At 34.0% G+C, this 13368-nt stretch overlaps 1 pseudogene; it reads right to left on the bottom strand.

Annotated features, from left to right (window-relative positions):
- Nucleotides 1–11018: 11018 nt before the first annotated feature.
- Nucleotides 11019–11520, bottom strand: LOC112508966 (annotated as a pseudogene).
- Between the last annotated feature and the right edge of the window lie 1848 nt (nucleotides 11521–13368).

The raw sequence follows: 13368 nt of genomic DNA, 5'->3' as shown, positions 1-13368 counted from the left end.
CTACAAGGTTTTTGATTTTGGTGAAGAAGCTCCTGATAAAGTGTTATGCAGACTGTACGTCACTCTAGAAAACCTCAAACTTAATGGAGATGCCTTAGCTACTAAGATAGAGAAGCAGTTACGAATAATTATGTTAAATCTGTTGATATATGAACATATGCATACTGTGTGTTCATATTATGTTCATGCTGCTCATACATATGCATATTGTGTGTTCGTAATGTGTTCATACTGTTTCATACAGTATGTGTGCTCATACTGTGTGTTCATGCTGCTCATACATATGCATACTGTGTGTTCATATTCTGTTCGCTATGTAGATGAACCATCTCCTCACCCTACAGAAATAACGAGAAATAAGTTGAATAGTTTATCATAAAGCCACCTTTATATGAACCAATTTACTTCTGTGATGGTGTAACAGGCAAATGTCCAGGTATTTTTCTTCTTTGCTTTAACCCTGGAAGTAGATGGCCTCGTGTTGTATACTACCTTATCTCAATCACATAAAATGATATGCATGTACAGGTGGCACGAACACGGACATGGTGTGACACATATGAACATATTAAGATGGCGAAGGCATTTTAACTGAATATGAACAGCCCACAAGCTATATGAAGAAATGCATACCCACGTGAAAAACCCAACACATTAAAGTATAATGTATGCACCCTTGTCTCAATTTTGAATGCGGTTTTTTGTCCTATATGTGCATTTTCGCCCTAAAATATGTAGACATATGAAACTGAGCATATGAACATATGCATATGGGTTGTTCATTCTATTTATACATATCAGCATATGTTTGGTTAAATCTTAAACTACTAAGGTAACATGACAGCAAGATTGATCAAAACATTGGGTATGACTACAAAGTATAGGAATTATGAGCATGTAACTACTTCTCTTGTACAAAAAAATTTAATACTGTAAACATTTTTGCAACACATGTGTACACAATTGCATCTACATATATGTTAAATCAAAACTCCACATTTCAGCAACTGCAATGAACAAAACTCATAACTAAAAAACTCGCAATCAGGGGTAAAGCTACATAGAGGCCAGGGTGGCTCAGTTGTAAAAAGACAAATTTTATGTATACTCAATCCCTTAATCTTCTACTCCCCCTCATTGATTACCGGGCTTCCTCTCATTCACAAACACGACCCAGCATGGCAGCAACCCCTGTCCGCTGCTAAAAGCATATTTGCTCACATTGGGTCAGGCATGAAGTATAAAACTACAGAAGCATCCAAACAGGGTGAACTTGATTGGTAATAGCGATGTTTTTTCTTGCTATTTGCTAATAGCGATGTTCTTGTTAATAGCCAAACTCTTATTTTTGACCTAGTTGCTAATCACTAATCAGTTGGTACCAAATTGCTCATTTCTTTGCATTGCTAAATTGCTATAACTCAAGCACTGAATTTAGACGACCCCAAGATCAACTATGACAGGGTATAGGGCCTGTTGAAATCCATATCAAACCTTTTTGATGTTGTTGAGTGTGAAGCATGTTTTAGTGAGAAAAGGGGAATTTGAACCTATAAACCCTGAGATATTACACCATGCTAAATGTTTGATGAAAAGAATGTTCTAGTTTTTGGTACTATATGGAATTTATTCAATCGCCCGTGTTTTACTTGTCACCATTTCTATCTCTGCAAAGGAAAAATATGAGAGCAAAGTATAGAGTTGATCCAGAGGACGAGTTTAATACACCATGCCCTTCTTACTTGATTTCTTTCGATACCTTATTCTTTCTTGATAATGTCTTGCCAYTTTAGCCGAGTATATGCTTCCATATCTTGGGACTTACAAGTGATGAAGCTACCACTAAAACTCCGACATTGGCCATCAAATCACTCAGTAGGTGCTATGTTGAGGGTAAAGCTGTAGTTTACAACATGATCTTATACATTTTCATTCTGTTTATACATATCAGCATATGTCAACTGAACACATGGAATGAAGCTAATCTCTTTCAGTGACACACTGTATCTATTGCATTTACAAAGGATTTCATAGGATGACAAGAACATTGAAGCACGACATCAATTCGTCCTGTATATGAATAAGGGCCTGTTTGAACCCACAAGTCAAATACAGTGAAATGTTTTACATGCATGTTCATATTTAAATTGAATCTTACACATAACAATCTAAACTTTTCAAAAGTAACTACATGAAAATTTATTGGATTTATTGATATGCTTATAATTGCAACCACATAACCGATCAAACTATCAATTCCGTACAATGAAGGATTATAAACCCACAAGTTAAATGCACTCAAATGTTTACATGAAGGTTCATATTTAAATTGAAATGTCAAAACATGTACTTTTTTTGCATTTATTGAGATGTTTATAGTTGGTACCAACTAACCGATCGAGATAACAACCTCGTACATCGAATGTGTATGAACCCACAAGTCAAATGAAGTCAATTTGTTTACATGCATGTTCATATCTAAAACGAATCTTACAATATTACTATCAAAACATTTCAAAAAACAAAACATGAACAATTTCTGCATTTATTGAGATGTATATACTTGGTTCCACTTAACCGATCGAAATAACAACTTTTAATCTCAAAAAATAAAAGACCATTGATAGCTATTTTACCTTTTTCAGCATCGTTTGCTACTGATGACTGATGCTTCGATTCTCTTGATCCTTGATTATTAAGTCGTCTAGCATCCAACATTGGGGTTCTTTGCTCTAAATCGACATCCACAGGGTTGTCCTTCGTGTTCTTAAAGTTTGAGAACGAGTATTTTTTCATGATTCTTTCACTTTTCCGTCTCATGGAAGTAAAATTTTGTGAAGAATGTAGAGGATTAGCAATCGATTTATAAGAACAAAAGCCCTAATTTTGTTCACTTACCCCTTCCACGATTGACGTCGTCCAGTAATGCCTCGTAATCATCCATTGTTTAGTGAAGATTCTGAACCTGATTTCAAGCTAATGATTCACGATTTTTGCTTATGAAATCGTCGGTTTCTTTTGTGAAGATCAGTTACAGAAATCGCCAGCAATGTCTTGAACTTTCAATTTCTTAATTTTACTTTTTTACCCTGTGATAACAGGGTTCATATAACATTAATTAATATATTAATTAAAAAATTAAATATTTATTCTAATTAAAACACAACCGTTGGATGTTCAAAGCAATGGCCAAGATCGGGTTAACATGGTTAGTACAAAATAGGTGGTTAGTATTTGATCCAACCTCTCTCTCTCTCTCTCTCTCTCTCTTATATATATATAATTCATATGGCACACAAATTTGTCGTTTTATGTCACACCTTGAAAAACGTCATGTCCTAGCCATGGCGTGTAAGGTTTGAGGCTTGACTTCGCCTATTACGTTCCTCCACCTACATTTTTTAGCTTCGATTTGAAGTGAAATTGGACAATCAATGATGGCAAATGATCAAAGGAAACAATAGTAAAGAACCTGTAATTTCGAAAACTAGAATCAAAGGTAACATTTATCACATGTAATTCATTGAACTCAAACATATAATTTAGGGTTTCTGTAAGATTTTAATCGATTTTCTTGACAGTAGTTGAACAGAGGAGAAGAGAGGTTGCCAGGTAAAACAAGATTCACTTTCATGAACACATCTAAGAATCTGACCATTGTTGATGAAAGTGAAATGATAACGTAACACTAAAAAAGATTGACACATAAGTGAAGAAACAAGCAAATCAAACAAAACAAGTTATTGAACAATAAGTTGAAGTTTCTAATCCGACCGTGGCTAAAAAAATGTATTTTTACTATTTTCATGAACCCTAAGTTCATAAATTGTATCACTGTTGTTATTCGTGTTATGAAATTATCAAGTTATTAACTATATATCTAATTTACTAAGGTTAATCACCTTATGAAAACCCATTCAAATATGTGATTCACTTTATGAAATACATAAATTATGCATTTAAACTTAAAAAATATTTGATTTACCTTATAAAATAATTCCATATAGTGAATATGTTTCATAAGTTGAAACAACGATTTTTTGGAATTCATACAATGAATATGTTTGATAAAGATCACCATCGATTCATCTTGTGAATTTATTCATGAAGACAAACATTGAATATGTTTATGAGGCAAATTCATAAGATTTAGCTTGTGAATTGATTTGCATTTGAAATGTAATTGAATTCTGGAATTTATAGTATGAATCTCTTTGATAAGGATGATCATATACCTGAATCTTGTGAAACGATTCAGTCAGTGAATATCAGCTTCATGAGGTGAATTTCTATTTTATTTGTAAATCAATTGTTTGTACTAGTTTGTTATATGTTATTATGGTTAAATAAAATGTGATTTGCTCATTGCACAAAATAAGAAAAACAATGGTTCACTACATGAATAATTTCATAAGGTGAATCACTTATTCATTTAAGTGTGACTTATATACGAATTAAATGGAATGTATCATTAGAATATTAAATAAACGTTTATATTATATTATTGCTAGTTGTGTGTCCGTGCAATCCGGTGGGATGTCAAATTTTCTAATAAGTCTACAACTAAAAATGAGCGTATTGATTCTCTCTCTCAGTGATTTGATGATAATCCATTTTCACTTACGTTGTATTTATGTTTCTGTCTTTTCAGTTTCAGCGATCATCATTGAGCCTGTTCAGTGATCACTGAAGAACTTGTATTGTAATTCAATCAGAGACAACGATACTTCAAGAAGACAACACTCACACCAAAGAACCTTCAGCTAATGTTGAAGACTGAAACTGAAGATTAGGGACTGGCGAGTACGTGATCTGAAGCGGTACTCAGTGATTACAAACCTGTCTACATATGTGTGAAGACTGCTCAAGCCTCAGCGAATGCTGAAGAGACCACCAGGTTATTCCAACATTCAGCGATCAATGGAAGCTTGCTTAACACGATTGTTGTTGTCTTGTCCTTATACACACAAAGGACAAACCCATACTTTTCTAAACGTTGGTACGGTACGGAGCCGACTAGTTGACTCTATTGCCCACCAACTTTAGGTAAGGATATCTGCTCATGAATAGTGCTTTTTATACTATTCACTGTAGCAAAGGACAAGTCTTCCTCTTAAGGCTTGACACGCACTCTAACCCTACCATTTTGCATTAAATGAACATTTAATGCACTGGGTATAAATATAAGTGTTTCTTCTTCATGCAGAGTGTGCGTAACTCACTCTCTAAAACCTAATTCTTAGTTTGAGCATTTTCTAGCTTAAGTAAAGGAACTTCTCTTACAACTTTTTTTCCCTTTTGCTAAAAATCTGTGTGTAATCAAAGATTGTTTAGATTGGTTTTCTTACCTTATCTTTTCGCAAACAGTCTTGTAAATTTTGTATTGATCTTCTTTATCAATATACATTTTAAAGTTGAAAATATTGTGTTTGTATTCATCCCCCCCCCCCTTCTACAAACTGTTTTACTTATCTTGTAGACCCTCAAGGGACCAACAGAGTGCAACTATTCATTAAAAAGTACAAAATTTATATTGAAACATTCGGTCTTTTAGGGAAATCCTTAGAAACGATTTCTTATAGTTAACTACGAATGCGATGCAACAGGTTGTAATCAAGTACAATGTAACAAATAAGGAATCGAGATGAACTTTATTGTACACAAGCATGAAAATCAATTATGGTGTCCAAATAATTATAATGAAGGAAGAAACATATATCTAGTTAATACATTTGAAAAATAAATAAATTTATCTTATACAAACCCAATTAGAAACCAATATCCTAATCAACCGAAATGACCAAAAATCAAACCCCACCGCCTCTAGATCAAGTGCACCATAACCCAATCTCCATTTTAACAACCATCATGAAAGCATCCATACCAACAAATATATCCCAGGAGTCTACAAATCCCTTTCGCATTCCACAAAATCCAAGGTTGTTTTAGCATTGCTCAAGATCAACCATCGAAAAAGGACCCTTTGAGCACCATTATCAAAACTCAAAATCTACTCATAAAACAAAGTTTTCAAAAGGTTCACGGGGCCATGTAGTGGTCACAAAGGATGAAGCCATGAAGAGGCACTGAATATGAGTTTTATCTGATGTACCTCATAATACCACCTTGCTTATCTACTTCCATCACCCCACCCACCTATACACCAAATCTCTGGAATCAAAACACCATAACTTGCTTCATAATTATTTCACATATAATTTCAAACAATAATATATACACATAACCTCTTCTATATGACCTAAGGTGATGTTGTTCTCTTCAAGGATTTTGTGAACAAACGAAAGGGTGAAATTATCATTATTGCGTAAAAACCTATGAAGTGCATGTTTAGATGACTGTAAAATATTAGAATTATAAATAAATATATACAGATACTAAAGAGAATTTGGTTTTCTATCAGCAGCAGGTCAAAAAAGGGGATTTGGTTTTCATCACCAAAAATCACAAACAAACCTCATACCTGTAGTAAGTGAATAGTTTCAAAGATAAACCTCTGGGACTACAAAAGAGATTTCGAAGAAAAAATTTCTCACTACGATTATATTCCAGTAAGAACTTTTGACAAATTTCAAAGGTAGAACTTTTGCTGCTTCCAAATTTGAACTAATAAAGCTCAAATCAAAGCGCATAACCATACATTTCACCTAGACCCTTTATTTTGTTATTTGTACATAGTAGTTTATGATAAATTGGTTGTCTTATTTTTGTATCATGTGAAAAAAAAATCATAATCCAGATGATGAAAACCCAAACATATAAATAAAAGATTACTTTACCTGGTGAAAAGAAGGATGTCTGAAGGTTTGTCTTGGGGAGGTTTGAATAACAACCTCTCTTAGGGCTTTGCTTTGAAGCTTACTGCATATACAATACACAGTCAATTTTAAATTTCAATAGAAAACTTAAAGTTATTTAGATTCAAGATGAAGTTTCTGAAGTCAAAAGTTACATATACTCTAAAATACGTCATTTATGAAGTTCTTCAAGATTTTCCATGCGAAATTAAGGAAATTCTTCGGAGACCAAGTCGTGACATAGGAAACCAACCTGTTTGAGACATTGATCAACAATAGATTATGAAGAACATAAAAATACAAGAGATGTCAGAAATTTTTATAAACACATTAAAAGACAGATATATCAGAAAACGAACAAATCAGTGAAATAATATAGATAGAGGGAAAGTACATCGCTCACCTTCGCAGTACACATGCTAGTACACCACAACATAATCACTTTCATGTCCACTCTATAGGAAGGGCACTTAGATTAATCCATTCAGATTTATGTAAGTGATCAATGGAACTCTTTGAGGTCGGTCGACGATAGTCTCCCTAACGGACAGACCGCATCAAAGACATTTGCCTTCTGCTTTAGAGCAATGCTGTTAGATAATTTCTGTATTTGGCTCTGACACTCTTCTGTGATATCTTTCTTCTCTTTATCATTCTTGGCACGTTCCAAGATGATCAGCTGCTCAAAATCTGATATTTGCTTTAACAACATTTTTGCGTTCAGCTCAAGAGAGTTTATCTTATTCTCATAAGATAGACGTTCAGTTCCAAATTTTCTTTCTAGTTCAATCACCCCCTTCTTCTCTTTCTCAAATTTCTTCATCTCAACATCCAAACTATTCTCAACTTCTATAACCTTCTCTTTCTCTAAATTCATTAACTTCCTTAACTCAACCAGATCACTCTCAGACTTATGAAAATTTTCAGTTAAGTCCTCTGTCTCTGTATTATTCCCTAGATTTTTCTCTCAGTCGATAATTCATTTCTTACCTCTTGAAGTTTATTAAACAAATCTTTGTTAGCTTTACTCCAAATTTTCAGGTCATCATCATAATCCTTTCTGACAGACCTGAGAGTGTTTTCCAACTTTTCAATCTTGTACATGAAATCGTTTTCAATATGTTCACAATTTTCTTTATGCTCGCGTTTTAAATCTTTAATACACTCCATATTCGCATGATTTTCGTAAAACATATTCAGATATTTCACTTTATAATCCTCTACTCTCTTTTCCAATTCAGCAATTCTCTCTCTCAATTCTTTATCCTCTCTCTCAAATGAAACCGCCATTTTCAAAAATCAAGATTAAGGATCAAATGTTGTGAAATCAGTAAAAAAAATCAAAAATAATTAAGCTCAAAAACACAAACAGAAAACATAAAAAACTGATGAGAAATTAGAAAAATGACGAAAAACTGTCTAAAATCAGTAAAAACAGTCAAAAACTGTTAAAAACAGAAAACTAATAAGAAACAGTTTATGCGATGTAAAATAGTCTAAGTATTCTCAAACAGTTTAAACACAAAACAAAACAAACAGATCCAAAAATTACACAACACAGATATAAGAATTTACAAAACAAACAAAACTGTCCACAAAATGAATAATCTGTTGACAAACAACACAATGCTTATTGACAAAATCAACAGCTGCTATAGTTTTAGGCTTCTCGAACAACTTGCACCAATTCCATCAACAGTCAATGAAAAGAAATCCAGTACTTCACTCACAGGTTGTGCAAGATGCTTCCAAAAATGAAGGTGATAGACAACCTGTTTACAAACACAAACAAGTTCTCTGAAATCCAAACAATGTGATTTACAGTAGATTATTACAATGAAAAATCATACCCCTTCAACGAATATACCATCAGATACCAGCATAGTCAAGAATAGTAGGTGGCACAACATGATCACAAACCTGACGGAGTCTTCTGCACCATTAACATCTCAAAGCATAGCAAGCAATCAAAACCAATCAGATGGTGAATGGTGAATAGAAGTTATGAACTCAAACAAACAAAGGTTTAGAGAAGTCAATTAACCCTTGAGTTGTTGAGCCTTCCCCACCAGTAGTTATGAATAATCAGACAGTACCAATTCTGTGAGAAATGCCAAGCGATGAAGTTGACTGCCCTGAGCGAATTCCAGGCGATTTAATGAAGTTCAAACACAAGCCAATTGTAGATCCTCCACATAGCAAAATGTAATTCCAATATACTGTTGATCAAGTAGGCAAGACCTGTAACAATTGTCAAATGAAATATGTGCTTCACCTAGTAGAAGGACCACACCTAGAAGAATCAGCCGCGATAGACATCTAAAGAAACTAAGTGACCACCAGAACAGTCCCCAAGATACCTATCAAGTTATCAAGATACCAAGTTAGAGAAGTGCTATGTGCCTACATGATTCTGGGTCATCCTGATTCTGTTTTTAATGGCCAAGGGGAGCACGAGACTGCTTTAGCCGAGTCTGCCAAGAAGTTTGTCCAAGAATTTGAGGAGTAGTGCAATACAGACAAACCTTTGAGGTAAGACCGAAGGAACCTAATCCGGACAGATTCTGTATAACACAGCCTTCAGATGGACAAATTGAATTCCGTGAAACCCAAATTGAATGATCAAGAACCAAATGAAGCTATTCGGACAAACAAACCACTATGAGCATGTATGCACCTCAGTCATCAACATTTTCAAAAAAAAAAAATGAAAACTCTGTATACAATCAAGACAAGCGATTTACAGACAGACTCATAACCTGAGATAATCGATGAATGAGAAATCTGGTTAAGCATCTGCAGATTTGACTAAGTTCTAATCACTTGAGAGAAATAATATGCTAGGCAATATAGAAGTCCGATTAAGGCCTATGCGATTTAGGTTAAGGAAAATTCTTCGATTTACAGTTGATTAAGATGAAATTGCTCAAGAAACCTGCAATTAAAGTGAATTTTGAACAGTGGTCAGTCTTCGATTTTTACTCAAAACAAAAATTGAACAATGACCTGTGTGATAAAGGTGAAATCAATCAAGCTGCTACTGGTTAGAATGTGAGCGATTTATGCTTCACCCAATGTGATGTCCGATTTATACTTCACCCAGAAAATTGATTTAGAAAACCGCTCAAACCTTAATCACTAAATCGCTCAAGCTTTATCTCTAAATCGCTCAAACAGGTTCCTAAATCGCTCAAGCTTAATCTCTAATCGATCAAGCTGTGATCGATGTACTGCCTAGTCAGCTCAAGCCTTCTGCGATTAAATCCCTTGTCAGCTCAAGATGACTGCTTGTTGATCCCTTGTCCACTCAATTTTGTATCCAATTTAGATACTAAATCGCTTAAGCCGTCTGCTATGAACTACCTAGTCCGTTTGTGCGATGTAAAGCTAACCAATTAAATCCAATTGGGCCTAATCCGGATGGGCCTTAGGCTGAGCGATTTAACACTAAAAAACAAATTTTTAAAACTAAAATGAATCAAAAACACTGGTTTAAAAAAAATATCAAGAACACTAAAAAAATTCTTAAAAACTCTAAAACAAATAAAACTTGAAAGAAAATGATCATTTCACAAAAGTTTTTGAATAACGAAGATTCACAATGAAATTCCACACAAATTGATCACTATTTTAACACGCAACCACAAATCTTTTAAAAAAAAATCGGATCAAACTCAAAGAAAAAATTAAGAACACAATGAACAATAAGAAGAACAAAAAAAATTCATAAAATTATCTTCAAAAACTCTGATTTCTTCTTCGAGATTTCTTGCAATTCCGGCTCTGATACCAATTGTAGATCCCACTTTAATCAATCTTCAAGAAAGCTTCAATGGATTAATGACAGATCTTGATATTTCTTGTAAGAACATTCATGAGAGTTGAAAGAAAGTCTATATTCAAAATATGGTCAAACCTTCTTTACGTAATCAAATTTAACAATGAAGGAACCTTACCAAAATTACACAAAGACTTACCCTTTATATAGGTCAAACATGTAAACAAAGTCAAAGTCAAACTATCTATATAAAAGTCAAACACGATGACTTTTAATACAATTATAGACAAAATTAACTTTCAAGACGAATACAATTTTATATTGAATTTCATTTCTAACAAAGAAGATCATAAAACCTAATTTCCAACGTTAATCGACTTAAATCAAACCAGGTCTCGATGTGAATGGCGATCAATTCTCTTCCATTACTCTCTACTTATATATTCATCATCGGCAGATGGCTTAGATGAACCAACGACCTTCTTTGGAAGCCAAAGGTTGTGGATATTTGGCATAACATTGCCATTAGCAATTGGGACATCACCTATAAGCTTGCTTAGTTCCTTATCGTTCCTCACCACCAATTGGATGTGTCTCGGCACAAATTCTAGTGTTCTTGTTATCTCTTGCTGCATTTCCAGCCAACTCAAGGACCTGTAGATGATTAATTTCACAATCAGGAAAAAAAACCTAAAAATTCAACGAAACCCTAGAAACTTTAAACGGACTGACAGAAAAATATTTAATCGAAGAAACTTACTTTGGCGATGAGGTAGACTGGAGCTCCAACACCGACACATTCAACATACTTGTCGCTTTCAAGAAACGAGCAATACGACCGAGGGGAAATTGAAGACCAGCTTTGCTACTTCTTGAAGTGGCCTTATTTGCCTCACCAGATCCTAGGGTTTGGCCTCGTCCGGCCATTGTTTTCTAGTGAAGAAAAGTAGTTGGAAAACGAGCAAACATTGGAGGCGATTGTTTAGAGAATTAGAGAAATGTCGATCTGAAAATAGTTTGGTTTTGTTTTGCATTTACACCAAACCCATTGATTGGTGTTCAATTTACACCAAGAGAGAAGAATCAAGAGATGTAGAGCAAGAGCGAGAAATCCAGAGCAATTGACTGAAAGAACTTTTAAAACTCATGGCGAATCATCAGTTTGAGTCGTCATCTTGAGGGATGGGGAGAAAATGTAGAAGTATGAGAGGGTGAAAGTATGAGTGAAAGGTCTAAAAAGTACCTTGGGAACATGAAAAGAAAAGGTTGTAGTTTGCATTGGTAACTTGTACCATATGTTACTTCAATTGTAAATTAAGAGATTTTAAGACTAGATGCATAAAATAGTAGTACTTAGTGCATTATGAGTTGTTTTTAAGTCTTTTAAGACTTTATGCATAAATGTATAGTACTTTGTGCATTAAAAATTGTTTTTAAGACTTTTGATAAATCTGGTTTATAAGGTAGTATAGATTTGCTTGTTCATTTTATAAATTAAGTATGATTTGCAAAAAGTAAACACCGTTTGATGTTTTATATATATATGAAATAAATAAAATGTTGCATTAGTTTCTATCCGTTTAAATCATAATAAAAAAAATGTGATTTGCACAGCGAAACAAGTTTGGAGAGCAAATACAGATTGATAAAACCGAACAAAGGATTGAAGGTGAAGCTCCTAATGCATCTATTCTTGAAAAAGGTATGGTAGTAGGAAATAGTCTAAAAATTAGTATTGGATAAACATTTATATTATATTATCCTTTACTTGTTCATTTTCTGAATTAAGTATGATTTGCATAAGGTGAACACCTTTGATGTTGTATATGAAATAAATGAGATGGTTTATTAGCATGCTTGAACATCCTGAATTAAGTAATATTTGCATAAAGTGAACATTCTGTTCGTAATAAAATGTGATTTGCATAGGAGACAAGTTTGGAGAGCAAATGCAGATTGGCGAAATCGAACAGAGGCTTGAAGGTAAAGTTCCTACTTAGTTTTTGTTTGTTTAAATCATAATGAATCATTTCACATAAGACGAATTTGAAGACAAAATGCAGATTGAACAAACAAAACAACTGGTTGAAAGTAATGATATAGTGATATGGATAATACTTCAAGTTCAAGTTACAATATAATCATGTGTGCAACGAAAGAAATGGTCAACTACACTAAATGTGCAGCCAAGAGAGACACCTGGAAAACATCACTGGTATTTGATTTTCTTAAGAGTAGTAAGCATAGATGGAAGAGACCAAATGATTTAAGTTTCTGTGCAGAGCCAATAACATTCTTGACGGTATGTTTTCTAACCATATTCAAATAATGTCAACCATTAAAATCAATTTCAAATTTAACATTGGCTTTAAATTAAATATATTTATGCAGTTGTTATATATCGATTCCACCACATGTTCAACCCTACGTGTTTGGTTAATGGAATTTGGTGGAATTAAAATGTCCAAATTTCAAATACCATGTTTGGTTTATAGAATAGATGTGAAGGAATCCTTCCACTTCCAACAAATTCCTTGAGTCACCGATTTCACAATTCCACCGCATATACCACGGATTTCAAATTCCAATCCGACAAATTCGTTAACCCTCATCCAAGTTCATCAACGTTGTATCTCGATTTGCTCTGCTCTGCTATGCTCGATCTCGTTTAAAACTAGGAATGGCAACGGCAAGGTTCGGGCCAGTTATTGGTATCCCCATCCCCGAAACCGATAACTAAAACCGTCCCCGTGACCAAGGTTCGGGCCAGTTATT

The sequence above is a fragment of the Cynara cardunculus genome (genome assembly GCF_001531365.2).
Source record: "Cynara cardunculus var. scolymus isolate 2C chromosome LG 3, CcrdV1, whole genome shotgun sequence".
NCBI classification, from domain to species: domain Eukaryota; kingdom Viridiplantae; phylum Streptophyta; class Magnoliopsida; order Asterales; family Asteraceae; genus Cynara; species Cynara cardunculus.
Note: the sequence above shows the minus strand (reverse complement) of the source record. Positions and strands in the feature narration are given on the sequence as shown.